Source organism: Anser anser (genome assembly GCF_964211835.1).
Source record: "Anser anser genome assembly, chromosome: 27".
NCBI lineage: Eukaryota > Metazoa > Chordata > Aves > Anseriformes > Anatidae > Anser > Anser anser.
Genome location: NC_139748.1, coordinates 4,653,389 through 4,675,410, shown reverse-complemented (window position 1 = coordinate 4,675,410; position 22,022 = coordinate 4,653,389). Strand labels below are relative to the sequence as shown.

At 56.2% G+C, this 22,022-nt stretch overlaps 1 long non-coding RNA gene across 1 annotated transcript; it reads left to right on the top strand.

The window, feature by feature from the left end:
- The first annotated feature begins 828 nt into the window (after positions 1 to 828).
- Positions 829 to 20,819, top strand: LOC310887156. Its single transcript, XR_014575674.1, has 4 exons — positions 829 to 1,615; positions 3,223 to 5,100; positions 8,880 to 11,247; positions 13,309 to 20,819. It is a non-coding gene; the product is annotated as an uncharacterized lncRNA (long non-coding RNA).
- Positions 20,820 to 22,022: the final 1,203 nt, after the last annotated feature.

Sequence of the window (22,022 nt, the reverse complement as noted above, 5' to 3'; positions counted from 1 at the left end):
GCAGGGTAAGATCTCTGCTATCACCAGCAAGACAGATCTGCAGCCACCTGAAGGAAGGCTTTTCTTCTCCCCCCCCTTCCTGAAAGCTTCTCCAAGCCACAGCCTCATAAATCTCAGCTCCCAAACCCCTCAGGCGGCCCCGTGTCTGCATCCTCTCCATCTTCATCTCTTTCCCCCCCCCCTGCCAGGCACTGGGAGGCAGGCAAGAGCCCGAGGTGGGAGGCAGGAGCCTGGCCCTCGTGTCCCTGCCATGCCAGGCGCCTGCTGTGACCCTGGTGACGTCGGGCAGTGCCACCAAGCCTCTGCCTCCTGCTGTGGGGTCTCCCAGTGGGGATGCTGTGGCCAAGAGGGGCTGTCCTGGCTCTTCCTTTAATTCCTAGCATCCAGCCTCTCTCTTTAGGATGTCTGAACTTGGGGAGCTCCCTGCTGGATTCCCCTTTGCTGCAAGTCCCCCCAGCGGAGGCAGGTTGTCGCGTGGGTGTCCAGCCTTGCTCTGTGCCCTCCCACGAAGCCAAGAGGAAGCTTTCCCATCTTTTATATCATTGGCTTTTAATTCTGCCTCTGTGCTCGCTGCTTTGACCTTAGTGGTGGGGTTTGTGGTGCTGATTTTAAGTGGAGACAGACTCAATGCCCTGGAGGAGGCCTGAGATGTAAAGACAGCTCCGGGAAGGGCCCCTCCATCTTCCCAATATTCCTGTCCGGGGCTGCAGGTGCTGTTCCAAGGAGGTGGGGAGCAGCAGGAAAGAAAAGAAAAGAGGGAAAAAAAGCAGAGATTAAGAACAGGAACTGCAGGGATACAGCTTCCACCCGGCAACCGACTTAAAATAAATATCAGATATGCGGAGCGGGGCTGGGAGCCTGCCGCAACTCGGAAAAAAAAGCGATGCTGGAAAAAAAATATATATATCCTTTAGCATTACCGGTTTTAGGCCAGACATGGCCTCGTTACCTGGTGCTAAAGTGAGTGTGGCAGATGTGTGAAGTGTGAGTGATGGCTGGAGGGGAAGGAGAAAGGGAACGTGCAAAAAAGGAGGAAGGGGGAGATGGGAATAAGGCGCAGGGGGAGCGGGTAGAGACGCAGCATCGAGCTGGTGAGCAAGGGGGTAGCCGAGCTGCTCCTGGGGGTGAGGGCAGGGATTTCCCTGCAGGAACATCCCTCCCTGGGCCATGGAGTCCTGCCCAGAGCCTCACCAAGGCCGAGGGGGGTCCATGGAGACCCAGCTCTGCGCACGGGGTGCGTGATGTGCAGGCTCTTGGAGAGATGGAAAGCAAAGGAGCAAAAGAGGGAAGGAGGGAGATGTGCGTCAGTGGGAACTGGTCGCGTTGGCTCCGTGACTCCTCCGGAGGACGCGTCCAGGGGCCACGGGTAACCGAGCGGAGGAGACCGGAGGAGAGGCACCAAGAAAGCCGAGCGTCCTCGGGAAATGTGGAGGCCGAGCTTGTCGTGCCGAAGCGTGACGCCCTTCCTGAGCCCCAGCCTGCGGGCAGGGCACCAGCCGGGAGCTCCAGGCAGCTGTATTTACTGTTGCTATTTGTTGTCGCCCTGGCAGCCTCCGCAATGTGAATTTTCTGTGTCACTGGCTGAGAGGATTCCAGGCAGGTTTTTGATAATGTGGTGGTTTTTTTTTTTTTTTTTTTTTGGAAACCGGGGAGGGAGAGGGGGAAAGAAGCCACGGGCTAGAAAACTGCTCGGCCCAGAGCTTTTAACTCCTTCGCCGCCGAGTGTGCTTGGCTGGAGCTTGTGGGTGAAGCAGCGGAGTTCTGCTGGGATCTGGAAATGACGACAGCTGGGGAAAAGGGTTTGGTGTGTGGGCCAGGCAGGTACCGGCACCAGCTGGGGGTGGCTTTGGGCCAGTGCTGGCAAACTTGGCATTTCCACGGTGCTGCCCTTCACGGAGATGCCAGCCCGTCCCTTAGCTCCCTGCATCAAGACATCAATCCCCAGCCGTCTTTCTCCCCCTGCTGTCCCGCCGTACCCACCCTATATCCCTATATCCCAGGGGGTGTGCGTGCCGAATCGCCCCGTGCCTCAGTTTCCCCTCCTGTAAGAGGGAGGAGAGCTGCAGAAAGCAGTGCCCAGCCGGTGACACCGGTCCTTGGGTGCCACCTTTGCCCAGGCAGGTCCCCGCCTGGCACGTGCTCCCAGCCAGGCTGCGTCCCCCCAGTCCATAACCCGAGGCTTTTGCCACTTGAAAGCCAGACGAGCTTGCGGCGGGTTTGATCTCGCCATAAGCAAACTCAAAAGCCAAGTGTAATCTTCTCCTCCTTTGTTTTCGGGCAAACAGAGCAGCAGCATCTGTCCCCTCCCTCCGCTGCTGCCAGATCTCTCAGCGTGCGGGGAAAGCCAGCACCAGAATCTGTTGTTTCTTCCTTTCTTTTTTTTCTTTTTCTTTTCTCCTTTTCTTTTTTGTCTGGTTTGCGCTTTGGGTAATTAGTGTATCACGGAGAGATAGTGTTGTGGGACAGGAAGGAAAAGCTGTTTGTACAGTGAAGTAACTGGCAAAGCATCTTCAGACCTGTCTCTGCTTCCCAGGTGGCACCTCCGGCTTAACCGCTGCCGTGCTGTGACACAGAGGGGGGATCGCTGCCAACCTTCCCCTTCTCCTCCCCAGCCACCCCTGTGGTTAACCCCTCACTCGCCCTCCCAGAGGATAAAGAGGGAATTTCCTTCTTTTCTGGCACCGAATATCCAAGTACGCATTGCCGGAGGAGGGGGCAGTGCCTCCAGGACCGTGCGTGGAACAAATCTGGGGGTTTTCAGCCCCACTGGGTTTGGTTTTGCAGCCAGCAGCTCTCTGTGGTCATCCTCAGCCCCTTTAGGAGTGGGGAAACTGAGGCACCAGCTCGTCGAGGCTCGCACAGCAAAGCGGTGCCAGGCACCAGGTCCAGCACACCTCCCCTGCCAGCTCCGAGGTTTAACATCCCCCAGACCACATCAGACGCTGCCGGTCACCTTTGCTTTCCCAGCCGGCAGCCCCGTGGATTTAACACTTCTCTCACCCGGGCGGGAGCGGCTGCGAGAGCTGACCTGATTGACACTTGATTGACAGAGCCAATTAGCCAAACTAAGGCAGCTGCATTCAGCTCGGTCCTCCAGAAGGCTGGGGGGAGGAGGGGAGAAGCAGAGGGGAGGCCAGAATCCAATTCCTCTCCCATCAGGCGTGATTGCTGTTTTTGTTTTATTCTCAGATTTTTTTATTTTTTATTTTTTATTTTTTTTAGATGTCTCCGAGACGCCGCATCTCGTTTCCTGGATGCCATTCAAACAGCGCTCACCAGCTTCCCATTCGCTTGTCAGGGAGTGCGAGGGGGTTGTCATCACCTGGGCACGTCCTCCCGGCTCTGGGATTTCCCCAGGTAAAACAGGGAACTCCTCGTGCCGTAACACGTTCCAGACGCACGCGTGATTCAGGGACGAGGCGCAGCCCGGGCGCGAGGATGCTGCAGAAGGACGCGAGATGCAGGCAGGGTGGGACGGCCGCAGAGGTGGGCAGGGAGCTGCTGGGGCTTTCTTTTCTCTTCTGCTTGCCCCCTCGGCGTGGGGAGTTGGTGGCAGCTTGAAAAGAACCAGGTCAAGGAGGCTCGGTGGGGAGAAGGGAGGCCGGGAACACGCAGTCACAATAAGGACAGGCTGTGCATGGAGTTTGTCTCTCCGGAGATCTGCGTTTCTTCTTTCTCAATGTTTTTTGACTCATTTCCTCAGCTCGCAGTCAGATATTTACTTAACCTTGCAACTGCGCTGCGCCGGGAACGCCAAGTTTGGGGGCTGCAAGCACTCTCCCTGCTGCCGTGTTTATACATGGGGGCTCGCACGCTCTGCACACACGCACGCGCGGGCACGAGCAGCCCTCGGGCGCACACACGCGCTTGTGCACGGGGGACACAGCTCTCTCCCCGCTCACGGCAGGGCTCCGGTGGCAGCGGGGCACCGGTGCCTGCCAGCATTTGAGCATCCATCACGCTCCATCCGGGCACGGGCAGTGCCGTGACAGACCCGCCGTGCATGCCGCAGACAGATTTGCCCGTGCCAAGCACGCACGGTGCAGGAGACAGATCTCCGTGCGTGTTTCGTGCTGCTGGACCCGAATCCTTGCATACCCGTCAGGTGTACCATGCACGGAAATGATCACAGGCTGGCTGCACGTGTTTTTATCCAAGCACGGAGCAGGCGATGCATGGATTGAGGTCTCGCTGTTGTGCTGTGGGCATGTCCGAGCACCATGGACACTGCGAAGTGAAGAAGCCCGCTCCAGGGGTCACACTTTTGCCAAGAGCCCTGGTGGGGTGGGCAAGGCATGTCTGTGGCCTGTTGTTCAGGCCTCTTCCTTCCCAGATGTTTTCCCCAGCCAGCTCAGATGTTGCCGTACTCCCTCAAAGGCTGCCTTGTGTTGGCTGTTTGGGACCCAAAGCCTCTTTTATGGGTGTAGAGTCAGCCCTTGGTGACCACCGCCAAGGTCTGGACGGATCCCAAAGCCTTTACAGATTGTGACCACTGTTGAAAGGGTTCATTTCTTCCCCTAATGAGATGCAGCCCTCGCTGGGGGCACCGCAGCATCTGTTTAGCAGCTCGTAGCAACCCAGCACAACAACTCGGGCCGGGGATAGAGGGGAAAGCAGTTTCAGCCGGGCCAGGAGGTTTGCATGACTCTTCCTGCAACACTTCCCTAGCTTCTGCAATAGCTGGAGCCAAGAGATCCCATCCAAGCAGCAATACTTGGACGGGGTCAGCGCAGACGGGGAGGAGAAAGCCGCGGCGAGCGCAGGGCTTGCCCGGTCCCTGGGGCCCGGCTGGAGGGCAGCGGGGCCGCCCTGACTCAGAGGAGAGCGTCCAGCTCCGTCACCCAGCTTCCTGCAGAGCTGCTTGCTCAACCCCGGCAGCTTTCACCTGCCCCGGCCGAGAGCAAACAGCTGAAATCTCCTGGACGGAGGCCACGAGCGCGTCGCACAGCCTGCCCCGCGTGCCAGGGAGCCTCCTCCTGCTGCAGCCCGCAGCCAGGTGATGGCAGGGGCTCCCCGAGGGCGAGCAGCGGGCAGGAGCCACGAGCAGGCAAGGAGAGGTGCCAGGCACTAAGGTCTCGCGTGTGTCTTGGGCTGGGAGAGGTGAGCACGAAGCCCCCAGCACAATGCTGCCGAGAGGCAGAAACTCCCCGGGAGCCTTCCCGCAGGCAGGTTGTGCCCCAGCTAAGCGCACATGAAAAAGCCATTCCAGGAGCCACTCGAAAAAACAGCCTCTCACTCTTACATGTGTGCACACACTCAGGGTGTCAAATGGTTTCAAATCGGCCAAGAAAGGTCCGATCAGCGCTGGGTGAATGGAAAGAATCCGGCTGACTTAGTGAGCTTTGGATCCAGCCCGGAGTTATTAGGAAGTAGCTATCAAGCCTTGAAGCAGGCAGCTGAGAGAAGTGAAACTCTACCCAGGTGTTAAAGATCCTTAAACAGGGAAGGAATTTTTCTTCCCCTTGGCCCTGGAACAACAACAATAGCGGTGATTTTTTTATTTTTATTTTTTTTTTAAAGCCTATTTCTGAAGAAAGCAGGCAGCCAATTATCATCGCGGTTTTTAATCTGAAGCTGTTTGAAAGCAGGAGTGGTCGCTTTGCCAAGGGATGGCACCCTCCAGCCTCTGCCAGCAGCCCTTACGAGTGCAGCCCTGGTTTCTGCCAGGCTCTGGTCCTTCGGGGCACTTCCAGCACCGAGCTGCAGAAGGCGGCCCTGCCGAATGCACCGCGCAGGCAGGGGTTTGCCAAGGGGACCCGTGGGGCGAGGTTTTTAAAGCGAGCACGGCAGAGAAGGAGGAAACTGGCAGCAGGCCTGGAAATTTAAAGCCTTTTCACTGCCCGGCGCTTAAACAAAAAAAAAAAAAAAAAGTATTTGTGATAAATTAATGAATTAATATTGTTCTGCCTTCCTAAGTCATCTCTCTCGCCAGGGATGGAAGCTGCGTAAGAACCTCGATGGGTAAACACACCGCCCGGCCTCGCCGATACCGCCTCACCGCCTGCGCTCACCCCAGCTGCCTAACAGCGAGGGGAGTGTAATTCCCCTAATTCCCTTGATCCCAGTAACATGTCCCGGGAGGGTCTGTGGCTGCCAGGGAGGTTCCTGCCCCGCGTTACGGCCTCGCTGGCTCGTGCAGGTCCTTCCCGGAACCCGCCTTCCCGGCTCAAACGTTTCTGGGAATGAGGTCCCAGGGCTGTTGGTTTGGGGCGCCTGCCAGGATGGTGGGGATTTGGGGGAAATGGATGGGGCCCCTGCTTCGGTTAACCCCTTCCCCGCCACCGACAGGTTGGACACGGCTCTCGGGGGTGGCCGTGGCGAGGCGCGAAGGACGGCGCCTCGCTGTGCACCTCCAGCTCTGGAAGCGAGTGTCCCAGCCTCGTGCATCCCCCCTCCTTCTCCGTGTCTGCCGAGGGATGATGCTTCCCTGGGTTTCTGGCAGGAAAAAAAAAAAAAAAAAGAAGAAGGAGGGAGGGAAGAAATTTCCAGCCAGAGCTCGGCAGCCGGAGCCAAGTCTGAGCCTCGCAAATCTCCGGCCCCATACTTCACGGGTTAAGCGAGCCGAGAGGGCTGTGTGCGCTAAGGTCAACACAGGCTGCACCTGCCCACAGGCTCCTGTGCGCGGCAGCACAATTGATGGCTTGTTCCTTTCATAAGTGCCGTTGGAGCGCGGTGCCCAGGCCCCGAGCCAGCCTGCTGATCACATAAAATATTATTTGTGTTTAAAAATTCCAGTAATTGACTATGCACCGTTTTTTTCCAAGCCCGCTGCCAAGGGCAGTAAAATCAAAATCCGTCCCAGGTTATTTTCATCATGCAAATTCCCATTTCTGTAAACAGGAGTAAAAGCGGCAAGACCCATTGCCTGCAGCCGCCAGGCTGGGCCGGTGGCCAGCGTGCGGCGGGGAGCGCGCCGGGGCCGGCGGCCGGAGCAGGGGGAGCAGGCACAGCCCCGCAAGGTGCAGCCGGGACTTGGGGGACGTGGACGTGGGGCTGGGCTCCCTCCTTGTCCCCTCTGAGCCCCGGACAGCCTGCGTCTTCCCCTCCTGCCGTCCCAGCTCCTCCCTGTGCGAGGTCTTCTCGCTCCTGCCCCGCCGCTGACTCCTCGCTCGCAGCAGCTGCCGAGCGCCGGGTCTGGGGATGCTCTGATCTTACGCAAGGATCTGCCCAACCCTCACCTCTCATATATCAACCCAGGCCGGGAGAAGGGAGTGTCCGTTAGACGGGAACTCGGCATTTCCTAATGGAAACCCCCTTGCAGGCTGCGAGGAAGCAGAGGCGTCTGTAGCTGGTGCGCACTGAACCTCAGCTGGGTGTCTGGGGAGGGCTGCCCCGGTGGGTGCCCCCCACGTCTGCACACAATCCCAGGGCACTGCTCAGCCACAGCAGGGCAATGCTGCCCACCCCCCCCCCCAGCTCCGCAGCTGCCCAGCTCCAGCACTGCTTTTTTGCACAGCCGAAATGAGGCGCAGGAGCCCAGCGGGAGACCCCTGGGGGCTGGCACAGACCCTGGTGGCAGGGGGCTTTGGGTTGCTTTGTGAATGGTTTGCAGGTATCCGGGGCCCCTGCGAGAACCACAGAATAAGGAGAGATGGGCACAAACCGGGACACCAGCCCTAAACCTTTGGGGGAAGCCTCTTTATGCTAACCTGAATGTTTCACGGCAAGGCTGGCGGAACGGTGGTCCCCAAATACTGGGGGATCAGGGGCTGAGCTGAGGGGGATCCCAGTTATTTCATCGCAGCTTCTAGAGCTGCACAGATTTTGTGCTAAGGACAGCGTGCATGTGCAGCATGGCACCTGTGGAACTCATTGCCACAGGGTTTCGAGGCCAGGGCTAGGAAAAGGTCTAAAAAACGAAGGAAAGCTTTACCAAAAAAGAAAAAAACAAACTTCTAAAATTGCATTAGAGATAATAACAGCTCTAAGTACGCCTTGGGGCATGCACCAGCACGGATGGGCTGAGGTTAGGGCGATCAGCTAGATGAATTATCCCATTCTCACTCATTATGAGACCTCTTTGTACCCATTTTGGAAACATGTGGGAACAGCTGGGGTTCAGGGTGGGACGCTGGGCCACGCAACCCCCTGACCTACTTGGAAATGGCAGTTTTGTGTTCCTATGGGCCTTTTGGTTTTGCACGCATAAGCAAAGATGACATTTTATCCTCTTTAAGGAGAGGGGCGGGAGACCTCGCTAAGAATTCACATCTGTTTTGGAAACAAGTCAACGCAGGAAAACTACCCACATGGAGAAGTAATGTGGTTTTGATTGTATTGCACTCTATAGAAAGTAGTGCACACATATTAAACTATATTAGACAGTATAATAATAGCTTACAGTTAGTCTGCCTTTCATCTGGACGTGCTTCACAAACGTCACATCGATGCAAAACCCTCTTTCACTGCCACTGAGATGCAACCACCTCGCTGCATCTCTGTAGCTTTGGGTCGGCACGGCAGCATCAGCCAGCCAGAAAAGCTCATCAGGATGTCGGGAAACTGGACTTTGGGATCCAAAAGGTTCCTGTCCCCCACATGCCCCAAACCTAACATTCAGGGAAAAGAAAAATCGAATGGCTGAATAAGGACTACAGGGAAGCAACTGCATTATGTTTTATTTTAAGGTGATCCCTGCAGTCTGAATCTTGGCTAATTACTTTGGCTCCATCTTAAATGTTGCATGATTAATAGATATGGATGTGTGTTTAACTAAAACCTATCACGTTTGAAGGGAATAATAACAATAATAAGTTTTTCCATCCATTGAGATCCAGACCACTTATGATAATTAAAATTGCATGACACTGCCAGTGAGGGTCTTGAGCTAGTTTCCAGTTACCCAGGTAATCCTGTTCTGCCTCCCTTTATTGCTCCAGGGATCTCAAGTGGATACTGGCATTTTATTTTTTCCCTTTCCTCCCGGACTGCTACGTTGCTCTGTAACACAGCTGCCAGCCCTGATGCGTGGTCTGGAGAAGCACTTTTTGATGCATTTGGTGCAAAAAGGCCGGTTACGGAGCTGCAGGATCCACACCGAAGGCTGAGCACCATCGAGGAGAGCTCTGGATCTTTCCAGGAATGGAGGCAGCGGTGAAGGAGAAGATGCTGCTCCTGGAGTTTTGCCTGCAGGGCCCTTCTTTGGTCAGGGTCCCACTCCTCACTTACGTGACTCGTCTCATGGCAGAGGAGATGACTGCTCGCCTGCGTTGTTTATACGACGGCAGTGACTAACAGGCTCAGCTCGGCAATTGCAGGAGGCTTTGTACAAACAAGGAGATGAGAGGCAGAGGGGAGGGATCGGGGCTTGAAACACCAGCTGTAAACACAACACGTTTCAAGCAAAGACAACTCGTGGCAGGGTGAACCAAACTAACAAATGTCGCAAGAGCGGAGCAACAGGGAGGGCGACGCGCACCCGTGTGCCGGCGCAGAGCTGAGCTTTCACAATAAATGATTAAAGCATGGTTCAGATCCCGTCAAATGGAACGGTGCTAATCTAATCACAATCCATCTGGCACTGCCACATCTGTCCCAACACCTCCACCTCTTCATTTTCAATCAGCCTTAAATAGTACATAATTATTAATGTCTACCCGCCTGTCAGACGGCGCGGGGGATTCACTTATCTCTCAAGATCGGCTAAGGCACGGCGCGGATATCGATGGATGTAGCGCCAGGCTGGGAGGGCGATCAGCCTTTTGCCCTTGGTTTCAGTCCTCCCCTGGGCATGGTGGCTGCGGGGACAGGACGGGACAGTTGTGCACAGAGCCTGGGAACTGGCCCTGGACGGGGATGTGGCAGCTGGTGGCAGCAACCGGCTGAGCAGCGCCGCTTCTCTCCAGCACCTCTCGCCCGCAGCAGCGGGTCCAGGTGGGTGTCTGGGGCTGGGAAAGGGCAAGGAGGTGTGCCTGAGCTGGAGTTTGGAGGTGAGCATCCCGCTCATGCAGCCTAGGGGCAGCACGGGAACCTGGAGCCCCATCATCTGGGTGAGGCTGTCCTGCTTCTTGCTGGCACCAAAGGGTCCCCATCTCCCCCTGCCCTCACCTGGAGTCCCAGACCTGGGCATGCGAGGAGAAGGTGAGGATGCAGGCGGTGCCCAGAGCAAAGTCTCTGGGCAATGAGCTTCCATCTGAGCACAAAACTTTGGGATCCAGTTGGCATTTGGCATCAAACGCTGCCAGCACCGGTGTCACCAATTCTGCTGGCAGGGGCTCATCTGCTGCACAACGTCCTTGAGCCTGGGCGCTGCACGGGTGCTTGGTGCAACGCGAGTGGGCTGGGAAGGAAAAGCTTGCAGGGAGTGAGAAAATTCACCTAAACCTCGTTGGGTTGCTTTTCTCAAACGCAGAGTTCACTGGCTTTCACGGAAGCTGTTGCAATAGTTTTATCTGGCTCTTCCAAGAAACAGGCCAGCACCAAAGCCCCAGCTGCAAACGTCCTGTGCCTTGGACAAAACCTGGGGTCAGACCTTTCTGTGCGGGCTCTGCACAGCTCTGGGCCACGCTGACCAGCCAAACTAAGCAGCCCAGCATCATACCAGGCCTAAGGATTTTTATTGTGACTCTCCCAAAATTTGGAGATTTTTAAAGCCTCAGGAATCGTGTGGTTATGTGAAAATCTCCACTCTTTCCTTTTTTATAAAAAAAAAATATTTTCTTGTCCTTGTGGCTGAGATAAAGCTAGAAAATATGAACTGGAGCAATGTGAAACCCAGAAGGTAAACACTGGTTTTTCCTTGATGATTTTCAAGCTCGCTACCTCAGGTGGGGAGACATGAGCCGTGATTTCCTAATGGTCAGGATTAAAGTCCTTCTTTGCCCAGATCAAGCAGGCAGGACCAAGCCTCCATCCCAACCCAAATACCTGCTCTGCTGCGGCCGCTGAGCTCGGCTGAGCCACGGGCAGGGAGAGAAGAGCTGGATGGCGGAGCTCAGAAAGAGCCTTAAGAAAGTCGAGGCGAGAGCTGGGAGCAAATACCTTGTGAAAGTTGAGCGAGCCACCTCTGGATGTTTACAGAATAAGTTGCCAAATAACCAGTGTCTTGGGGACGTCTGGTGAGCCCTTGAAACAAATATTCATTTTTTTGATCAGCGCGATCGATCTGCTGCTGCCGCTCGGTGCTTAGGTGGATTTGGAGGTTGAAAGACGCTCCGTCGCAGTTCACAGTTTGTTCACAGACAAATCCTGCTGGTTTGTTTGTTTGCAGGCCTTTCTTCTCGGAAAGAGCCTGCTCAGCACGTACAGGTGAGAAAGCCGCTTTCACAGCATCCTGGGCATTTAAAGCAGGGAGTCAAAGGCAGCTTGGAAAGAGGGGAGCAGAGCTGCAACAAGAAGGGCTCCTCTCCTCGCCCTTCGGCTCAGGAGCGGCTGTCCCCATAGGGTTTGTAAGGAAAGACAAGCAGTGGGCACTGCTGCATGGAGTGGTGATGGGGGAAACCCATCCTGAGTCCCGTCGGGGTGGAGGAGAGGGGTAAATTACCCATTTATTCCCCAGGGTGCTGCCATCTCTGCCAGCTTCATCGGAGCTCTGAAACTGAGACCTGGGTTGGGCAAGAGCCCGGGCTCTCGGGTCTGGGGTTTGGGCTTTGAAGGGGCGAGAGCAGCTTGCTCTGGGCTGGGTCCATCCCAGCTTTCCAGCAAATGTTGGCCCACGGACTGTTTTGCTTCAAAAATCAGAGTAAATCAATGGCTTCTCTTGGCTCGGAGGCAAAAAGCTTGGGAAACGGCCGTGATTTATAGGCCTCTGGCTGGTTGGAGCTGCAGGCTTGCTCAGAGTCTGGGCAGAAATGTGGAGGATGCACGAGGGAAGGACGAACCCAGCCGCAGCTAGCTGAAGCCGGTGGGGACGTTACTCAGGCCCCGTGCTCCACTTGCAGATCTTTTTGGGGTCCCCAGCCATCGGGGATGACTTTTGGGGTGGTTTTGCTCCCCACCCCAGCAAGGTGTCCACGGAGGGGGACGGCGCATTGCACCGCTCTGCTGTGCCCCCCAGGAAGCCACAACCAAAGCTTTGTGGCTCTTGGGGTACAGACAGCAGCACCTAAAGCCACAGCTGCCCGCAAGGCCAACCCTGCCAGGCTCCTCGTGCCCCCAGCCCTGTCATCAGCCTTGCCCCCCTCGCCCTGTTTGCGTTATGCTTGCTGTGCTTGCGCCAGTCCCTGGGGCTGGCATCGGCTGGGGCTGGGGTTTCAGGGCCCCCCCCCCCCCGTTTCCACCCCCTTACCTGTGGGTACAACCGTACTCACGTTGCAGCAGGGGGCCAAAACGGCAGTCGTGGCCCCTTGCGAGCTGTTTTTATCAGCACAGGACAGGTGGGGATGGGAAGGGAACCCCAAGTTCCCTGAGGTTGCACCGCCAAGCACAGCACAGGCAGGGTTTTGAGTTGGTGACAGGGCAGGAGCCGCCGTTGCCCACCAGAGCAGAGCAATGGGATGGAGCCGAGGGGTCTTAAGGGGCAGGGGCGCAGCCAGGGCCGGATCCGGCCCCATCCCGGCGGCTGCAGCCAGCAGAGGGCACGGTGCAGCCTGCGCAGCGCCCGCAGCATCCCCGGCTGCAGCTCCCGGCTCCCAGCGCAGCTTTCCCATCTCAGCCCCGCTTTTCTTCCCCCCTTTCCCTGCCCTTCTTCCGTTTTATTGTCTCGATCATCTCTGGACACTGGTTTCACTTTGATCTCCAGAAACTTTGGCATCCCTCCTAAAAAATATATGTATATACTGGGGAAAAAAAAAAAAAAAAAAGAATAAGAAGAGAAAAGCCGAGCCTTTGTTCCCCACAGCTGTTGTCATGCTGTAGCAAATCTCCACGCAGGTATTAAACGCTTACCATTGATCAAACAGCCGGTGGTCCAGTGTTACCGGCACGGACCTGCTGCAGCCAGGTTATTTACACTAGAAATAATTTGCTTCCTGAGGTCTCGCTTGAGTTAAAGAGGTTAAAAAAAAAAAAAAAAGAAAAAAGAAAAAAAAAAGCCTGGAGCAGAGAGGAGCAGAGATGGGAGAGCTGCTGTCCCCCGAGGTAGCACGGAGGGACGTGGGATGATGCTGGGGGGGTGCTGAGGGCCAGGAGCACAGGGCTGCGAGCAGGGTAGACCAGAAATATTCAGCTCTTGGAGCTCCCTGACCCTTCCCTGCCTTATATCTCCTGCAGTCCCCTTGTCCTGGGGCTGGGACATCGCAAGGCTGTGCCAAAGCATTCTGCAGAGGGCACGGAGGGAGACTTGACACTGGTCAGAGAGGTGGAAGCATCCTTCCTTCCTCCTCCTCCTCCTCCTCCTCCTCCTCCTCTTCCTTCTCCTCCTTCTCGCAGGTGCCTGGCAAGGAGCAGATGCCGGGGGAGCTGGGGACAGTGGGACAGGGACCAGGGGCGCAGGACAGGAGCACAGGCACCGTCCCAGGGCCACCCCTCGAGGCGGCGACGAAGCAAAGCGCAGCGGGTACGGGAGCGAAGCCGCGGGAGAGGCCGGGGCATCGTCTGGCTCCCACATGTGCCGAGGCTGTTAGGAAGATTTATAGGGGAGAATGCGAGCCTTTTTCTTTTGGGCTTTATAATAATACATTAGGCTTTTAACCTCTGACCGGGAGCTCGGGGAAGGGGATGATCCAGGCGGCATCGGGCGGCTCCCAGCCCCGCGGGGATGGGGAGCGCCGGGGAAGGGTCCCCCCCCCATGGGGACCCCGGCACAGCCGCAGCCGTGGGGGCCCGGACGCGGTGCCGGAGGGGTTAAGGCAGCGCGGAGGAATGTGAGAATTTAGCGAGAGGCGTCGGCTGTCTTGAGGTCACCTGTGAGGGATTAGGCGGGCAGGCAGACAGTTGTTGTTTGAGGACTGTCTGAGGCCGGGGAAGGGGCGGCGGTGGGCTGGGGAAGGAGGGGGTGGCTCGGGGGGCCGCGGGGAGCACCCCGGCCCCACGGGTGGGATCTTCCTGCCCTGCTGCGCCGCTATCAGATGCATTCGTGAAAGCCCAACTGTAAACTCACCGTCCTTTCCGCTAAGGAAATAAATCCATCGCTGGCAGCAAGGGGAGGAAGAGGAACGGGGGGAAGGAGGGACACCCCCCGGAGGTGGGCTGCAGCGCGCCAGACCCCAGGTGGACAGCAGGGACTCCGAGGAGGAACTGAAGTGGTGCAGGCACGGCCGAGGTTTTCCCTTCCAGGGCTGGGACCACCGGAGATCTCCCTCCGTGTGGTCAGCGGGTCCTTGCTGGTGCTGCCTCCGTTGAACTCTCCAGAAAAAAATAAGTAAAATATTTTTGTTGCGCCAGGGTGAGCCTTCGCACCCTGCATTCATACGTGTGTCCACAAATTGTCCCTTTGGAAGCACAGAATAAGAGCTATGAACACGACTGCGATGTTGGCACAAACTCACAGATCCAGGAGGTTTCAAGGAGAAGTGACCCACCGTGGCACCCGGCACCTCCCCGGCATGTCAGCCCCAGGACAACAGTAATTCCTCCTGTGCCTCCAAGCCTGGAGAAAAAACCCACCATGATTCATAGCGGGGTTCGCTGGCTTCTTTGTGTCTGTGGGGGCTGCGAGGGCAGATTGTGTGCACGGGGTTCATCCCAGCCAGGCAGAGGGGTGCGCGAGGGCAGCACCGAGCAATTAGCTCTAAGCCCAATCGAGCTGGTGTTTTGTACGCCTTCAGCTTGTTAACACAGATCCAAGGCTTGCTTGGGACCACCGTACCTGCCTCATTGCTGCCCTGCTCCTGCCTCCTTGTAAAAGCTTGCTGCCTCCACCGCTTTGTCCTCTGCCTCTGGCTTTGCCCTCCCCGGGGCAGGGACCGGGCAATCCGTTCTCCTCCCACGTGGCGTGCGATCCGAATCACCGCATGAATTTTTCCTGTACCTACTGCTCTAATGTCTGGTGTGCCTCTGCAGATGAAAGGTATTATATGAGGATAAATTCTTAATCATCACAATAATCAATCATTCTTTACCTATAATTTAGTTGAAATTAATCCAGCAGACAAGCAGAGGGCCAAATGGTAATCTGTGTCCTGGATATCTTTATTGACTTGAAAGGAGAGCATCTTCCATTAAAATAGAAAGCTTGAAAGCGTGCACCCAGAAGTTTTCTATTTTAAAAGAGAGAAAATTAAAAAAAAAATCCCATGGAGCAAACACGTTGTGCTTAAAAAAAACAACTTGGGATTTTTGAAGTCAGTCTCGGGGTTTGGGTTTGATCTGACTCATGGTTTTGAATGCTGAAGGGAGGGTACGGAGCTGTAATACGGAGGGAACACCCAGTGCTTACCTGCAGGAGGTTTATCCTTGTGGTTTATTTAAATAAAGGAGCCCAAGTTGCATTTCAGGGCTTTCGGTTGCTCTTACACATGGGGTTTACATCAAGGAGACCTCACTTTTGTGGAGCACTAAGCAGGTTTGGTGATAAACCAGGAGGCCACGTGGCTGTCCTGCCCAAACTCTGATTGAGAAACCTCCTAATGCGAAGAGAGGTTCCCTGGGGCTAATGGATGCTTTTATTGCACCAGCACGGTAATAAAACACAAAATAAAACAATTTTATTGAAATTAAAATGTAAATGGAACATTTGTCTCGTGCCCCATCCCTGCCGCCAGCTGGATCCGTGGCTGGCGGCAGGTAGAAATCCCGGCTCCATCCCTGCCTTGATGGGACACGAGCCCAGGTCTGGTGCTGGCACCCAGTCTGCCTCCTCTTGCATCGCCCTGTGTGCATTGGCCCTGGGCAGGACAGGCTCTGCTCTCCAGAATTTGTGACCAGGACCAAGAAAGGGCAAGGGGACAAAAAGCTCCAGCTTCCCAGGAGCTGAAACGCGGAGGGAAGGGGATAAATTGCTTGGAGTTTCCCGCTGGGGGATATTCGTAGCTCTCGGCTTTAATCTGCTTACGCTCCTCATGTAGTCAATGAATAGGGATTTTTTTTTTTCCAGCGGCAATGCGGAGCACCCAAGGGACCGGGGGGCAGACTGGTGTCAGGGGGGACCTGGGGGACGGTGGCACCCTGCATGTGCCAGCGGTTGGGTGCAGGCTCAGCCCTGGCGGCTCCGAGTAGCCCCGTCCTGACTCATCCCTTCCACTCTGCACTGGAGAGTCTTCTTTCCCCCCCCGCTTTGGCAGCGCGGATACACGGGGCTTTGAGGGACCTCTCAACGTGGCACCATCCTGCTGGTGGTACGTGGTGGCCAGCACAGGTCCCCAGAGCAGTGGGCATCTCACCAGGAAATGCTCAGGTCTCAGGCTTCAGGGGAAATCCCTGTCCACACGTCGGTGCTCATGGGGCAGAGCCAACCTGGAGCCTCTCAGGGCTGGCGGCAGCAGGAGGTGCCCGTCCCCGCACCCCAAAACGTGCCCACCCCCCGGCAGCGGTGGCAGGGCTCTCCCTGGCCAAATGCGTCCCAGCTGCTGGCTGGAGGAAGCGTTCCCGGAGCCGGCGGAGGGTTTCTGGTAGCGGGTGAGGGCCAGGATAATAAAACAGGAAAAAATTAACATGTAAGAAAACAGAGCTGCACCTGAAGCAACAGAGGCAAGGGGAGCCGATGCAATTCCCCTCGATGCCAGAAAGGAACTGCAAGTCAGAGGCGCGGGCCGGTGCGGCCTCCCTCCCCTCCCGCTCTCACTGCCTCCTATTTCAAAGGCAGACAAACAACACACTGTACTGTGTGGCATCTCCACTCTTAAATCTTCCTGTCCTCGCGTCCGTGTAACGTGAGCCAGCAGGGCAGGATCTGACCCTCTCGCTGAGCCGTCCGGAGGCACAGCCTCGGCTCTGGTGAGAAATCCCCCGGTCTGATCCCCCAAAGCCCCCGAGCAAGCCGCGGCTCGTCCTCCCGGGAGGCAGCTGCCCCAAGCGCTGCTGCAGCCCCCAGTCCTTGGGGCATCGGCCTCCAGCCTCGCTGGTGGCTCTTGGCACCTGCACGGCAAAGGGCGATGCTGGAAGGGCGCAGCAGGGCCGGGGCTGCACCCGGTGGCATCCCTACAAAAGCTGCTTGGTGTAAACCCCGCTGCCACTCAGCTCTGCTGCGCCTCGTTGGTTTGGTCTCTGCTCAGATGTGGCAGCCCAAAAAAGTCTGCCTCCAGAGCTGGTTATCTCCCCATATCAGACTGGAGGAAGCAGTGGGCAAAGCTGATCTGAGTGCCCCGGCTGGAGGAGGGATGACGGCTCCGCGATGCCCCACGGATCCGAGGCTGGCGGTGAGGACCTGGCACACTCCGGTTTTACCTCCTTGCTCTTCTTACCTACAACAAGTGGGGATGAAGGGGAGAAACTTGGGGTCCCCGGGTGTGAGTGCCCCCGATCTCCAGACCCGCCTCGCTGGGGCTTTCCCTGCCTTGCCCCTTGCCCTGCGCCAGCCTCCGAAGGGAGACGGAGCCGATGGATGGAGGCGGCTCCGGATGGGTCAGGGCTGGGGCTGCGTGGACCAGCGCCTTGGAAGTCATCTGCCACGGGCTCAGTGCCACATCGAGGCTGGCGGTGCAGAGTGCTTGGCTTTGCTTTCTTTCTCTCTTTTTCTTGCTCTCTTTCTTCCCCTCTTTCTTTCAGGAAAAGACATAATCTCTCCCACTCTCGCTTGCTCTCGCTCTGTGAGAGCTGATGCAGTTAATTGGAGCTTCTTGTAAGTGAACATTAACACAGGCAGAGCCAAGAAGACGTCTTGGCAGCAAAATATCATTATCAGTTCTTGAGCTCCAGCCAAAATCCCCTTGCGGTCAAAACACAATTCTTTAAACTAAACAATTAAAGATTTGTGCAAGTGTTGCTGCCATGAGTTATCAAGGACGGGGAGGGGCTGCTCCGTGCCCGTGTCAGCAGAAGTTAACAGCCCTGCAGCCTGGCAGGGAAGCAGGTGACAGGCTCAAACCTCCACCAGCATGGGGGCACGGGGAGGGGGCCCTAAAAAATCACCGCCGGGGTCCCCCGTGCCAGGGTTGGCAGCCCCCGGAGCGCCCAGGCAGCCACGGGGCTCCTTGTGCCGCAGACGAGCTTTCACCCGTCCTCTTTTCCCTCCCCCCCCACAATGGAAAGTGACTTTTAGGTTTTAGCAGGAGTTTCTGCCAGAACAGAAAGTGAAATCTCTAGGTTTTCAGCAGTTTGTCAGAAAAATACAAATAAACCCTGTCTGCTTTCCTAAGTGACAAAATATCTTTTCAGCAAGGGGCTGTTTCTCATGTTTGTACACTCAAAAGCACATAAAAATGCAAGAAAATTTTTTATTATCATCTTAGTTTCTTCTTTTTTTTTTTCCCTGAGCAAAAAAAAAAAAAAAAAAAAAAAAAAGATAACATTTCCCAGCTAGATTTAGCGTCTGGAGAGAAGAGTTTGGGAATTCACCTTTTCCCCTCACAGTACAACGAAAGAAAAGCGTTGCAACCTCTCCAGACCTTTTTCTCCTGGTGCAAACAGGGAATAAGTCAGTGAAAAGGGATCAGTCCGGGAAAATGCAGATTCAGATTCAGATTCAGGCGGCCCTTTGCACGGGGATGCAGTGCCAGCCTGAAATCCATCACACCCGAAGTGACGTTTCTGGGTTTGGATGAGCCTGCTGCTGCAGCCAGCGAAACGCGCGTGGCAGCTGAGCGGTGTGACGGGAAGGAGGATAATTAAATGTGGGAGCCGGTGCCAGGTGGGAGACGCGCTGACCATCCCTCCGGCTGCAAAGGGTTAATGGGGGAAATGCTGCGAAATTGTCGGAGGGGAAGGGAAAGGTGCGCTTGAGGGGGTGAAATCTGTAAGGAGATGCTGAAAAATTCCTGGGTTGGGATTTTTTGCTCCTGAGACTTGTTCTCCTCCAAGTGCCCCGTCAGTCGGCTTCCCAGGTTGGGTGTCTTTTGCCAAGTGCTGCCAATATCCTCCAGATCTCTTTGTCACTCTTCCACCCCTTCCCCCTGCTGCCTTTTATTCCCCCTGTTTCCTTCTACCTCTCCAGTAGGGCCCAGCCCAGGCAGGACAAAGCTGCCCGTGCTGCCTCAGAGAGCCAGGCTTCCCTCTCCTTTCCTCCGAGAGGAAGGAAAATTCAGCTTTTTTTCTCCTGTCCCATTTCCCTTCCCAGTCTCCTGCACAACCCTTTGGGATTCCTCCACCATCCTGGGCAGGGCATTTCTTCCACTCATCCAAAGCACTCGAGGTGTTTCCCTGCGGAGGTCCCCAATGCTCCCGATGCCCCCGCGGCGCCGTCCCCTGCCCGGCACAGCCCGGGAAAGGAGCACGGGGCTGCTGCGACATTCCTCCATGCAGTACCTAATAGAGGAAATGATAGGTAAAATATCGATTGGCTAGGGCCAGGTGTGGAAACGCATGTCTCCGGGTCTCTTATCAGCACAGCGATAAAAGGCAGTACTTTTTCACAGCAGCACGTGCTTAGGTTTGGAGGATGAGCATTCAGCGAGGCTGTGGAAGAAACTGTGCCAGCACGCGGATACCAAACCCTGCCAGGCTCTGTAAGCAACAGCAGCACCGTCAGGCATCCTAAATCTCACGTGTCGGGGTTTAAATGCACCATTTAATTGTTGTAGATGAAGATTAGGCTTGTGTGATGAGAAGATAAGCCGGCACGGTGCTGCCGAGGGATTTTTAGGTGCTGAGCTGGGGCTGGGGGCGGCCGGCACGGCGCGGGGCTCCTGCCAGCCCTGCTCGCCCTGTGCCAGGCAGCGTGGAGGAGGATGGATTTGTCTGCACCCAAGGAAGGAAAAAGGATTCCTGCCAGACCATTAGTGGCAGGGCTAATTTTGCCATGGAGCTGCCTGGGTCAGCTTTTCCCAAGCTCGGCCAGCTGAGTGGTTAGGATCCGTGTGCTGGTACCCCATCGCAGCACCCTGCTAAGTTGGCTTTGGTCAGCAGCGAGGAGCGAGCCCTCTGCCAGCCCCACCAAAGTCCAAATCCTGCGTTCACAAAACCAAAAAATCCTGTGTTGCTGCATCATGAAACCACCACTGGACTCGCTCAACCCAATGATCCTGCTCATATGACTGTGCAAATCCCAGAGAGCCCGGCCACGTGCCAGGTGTCCTGCTGAGGCTGGGGGCATGGCACGGCATGGCACAGCACGGCACGGCACGCACCATGGCCAGGATCACAGAGAGCTGGGATGGGAAAGCTGCTCTTATGAGCTACCTGTGCCCGTTTTCCAGGACAGGGCACGGTTTGGGGGCTCTGGGAGCGGAGCAGGGCCATTGCTTCGTGCGCGGGCATCTCGGAGCGCATTGTGCCTGTGACACCGCACAAACCCCGGCAGTCACCCTGTTGCCAATCCTTTCCTCTTTCTTCAGGCTTCAGCGCAAACTCACGCTTCGGGACTGATCCCTTCACCCGAGGAAATCCCCTCAGAGGAGGGCTCATAGGACTCGGGTGAGATTAGAGGGGAAAAACATGCAAAAGGGGAGAGCCCCACAGCGTAGTGACGCACGGGGCCGTGTTGGAGCAGGGCTCCCTCTGCCTGGGCACAGCTCCTCTGGGCCATCGCGTGTCCCCAGCAATATTCAGCCCAAGAACCTGACTCTGCTGAGCCCCCTGGGCTGTAACCCAGTGCCTGGCTGCACCCAGAGCCGGGTACAAAACACGTTTTCTCCTTCGCCCTAAATGGCTAGCTGTGGCAGAGGCCCCTCTCGGTGCTTCCTGGGGACAGTCCCGCTGCCACCTGTTCCTATGGAGAAGGCTTTTTATCACAAACACTTGGTAAACAGCTGCAGCCGGAGCCCCTTTCTGCCTGCCCTGCGTTTATTCGGAGAAAGTCAATAAGGAAAAACAAACATTCCTCGTCCTTGTGCACACACATCCCTGGGCCGGCTGTGCGTGGCAGACCGGGGGCTCCCAGATGGTGCCCGAAGCCGGGCACGGCCCCAAGCCTTGCTTTGGGGCTGCTGGGAAGCAAAGGAGGACACACCACCTCCGCAAAGGGGTTTTCCCTTTTCCCTTCTCCAGCACGAGGCCACATCCCCAGTAGCAAGTCCAGTGGTCAGACACAAAAACCAGACCTGATGGGCTTTGCCTCCCAAAGGGATTCCTTTCCAGCAGGCTCTGGAGGCTGCAGAGCTGAGCTTTGAACCCCCCGTCCCCTTCGCTCCCTCCCTTCCCACTGCCTCGCGCACGTCCCCGAGGCAGGGGGAGAGGAAGGGGGCAGACAGGATCCCCCATCGCGACAGGCGCTGGCAGAGCCGGAGCCGAGAATTAACGTGCTCAGGCTGTAATTAGGGCTTCAGCGCCGTGACACCTTTACAAGTGTCTTTATTTAAAAGCAGGTAAATTGGAGGCTTCCAGGTTGGGTATGTTAGCAGGGGGAGGTGGCGGTGGTGATGGTGGGGACGGGATGAGACAGGAGCGAATTATTTTCCGTGGCATCCTTGCGCTGTGACAGGTTGACCGTGGCCTGGGCGGTGGGCGATGGGAGGCAAAGAAACTTCAGAAGTTGGTCGGGCTCAGCAGGGAGAGAGGTTTTTGTGTTGGCCCTGCCTCTGTCTGCCCGAATGGGAGCGGGAAGAGGGGTGATGCCGTGCAGGGTTCAACCCCCCAGTCTGTACTTTTCCTGTTGCCTGCCCCATTCAATCCACCCGCTTCTATCAGCGTGGTGTAACCTCTGCCTTCTTCGCTGGGAACTGGAAACGTTGGCTACAGCAGGCTGGGAGGGAGCCCAGGGCTGGAGCAGGAGCAGGAACAGGAGCAGGGCAGGGCAGGGCAGCGGGGAGGGACGGATCCTGCAGCATGCCACCTTCCAGCCTCAGCCAGCCTCCTCCAGGCCCCGCTGCACAAGCCCTGCCCGGCCGGCTGGAGAGACAACCTCCAAATCTGGATCCAGACAGCAACACCAGCAGCCTCAAAGTTCAGGGATATTCAGATCTAGACCAATCTCTAGGCTTTTTTTTTTTTTTTTTTTGACAGCTGCTGCCTCTACTTTAGGCAAGGACATTAGCGCCGAGAGGAAAAAAAATTCGATTTTAATGCAAGCCCCAGTAATCAGCTATTTGTGATGGAATTTTATCTGTCCTGGTCTCTAAGGGATGAGAAGCAAGCAGAGAGGAAAGAAGGGTCAGAAATTAGTATGCAGAAAT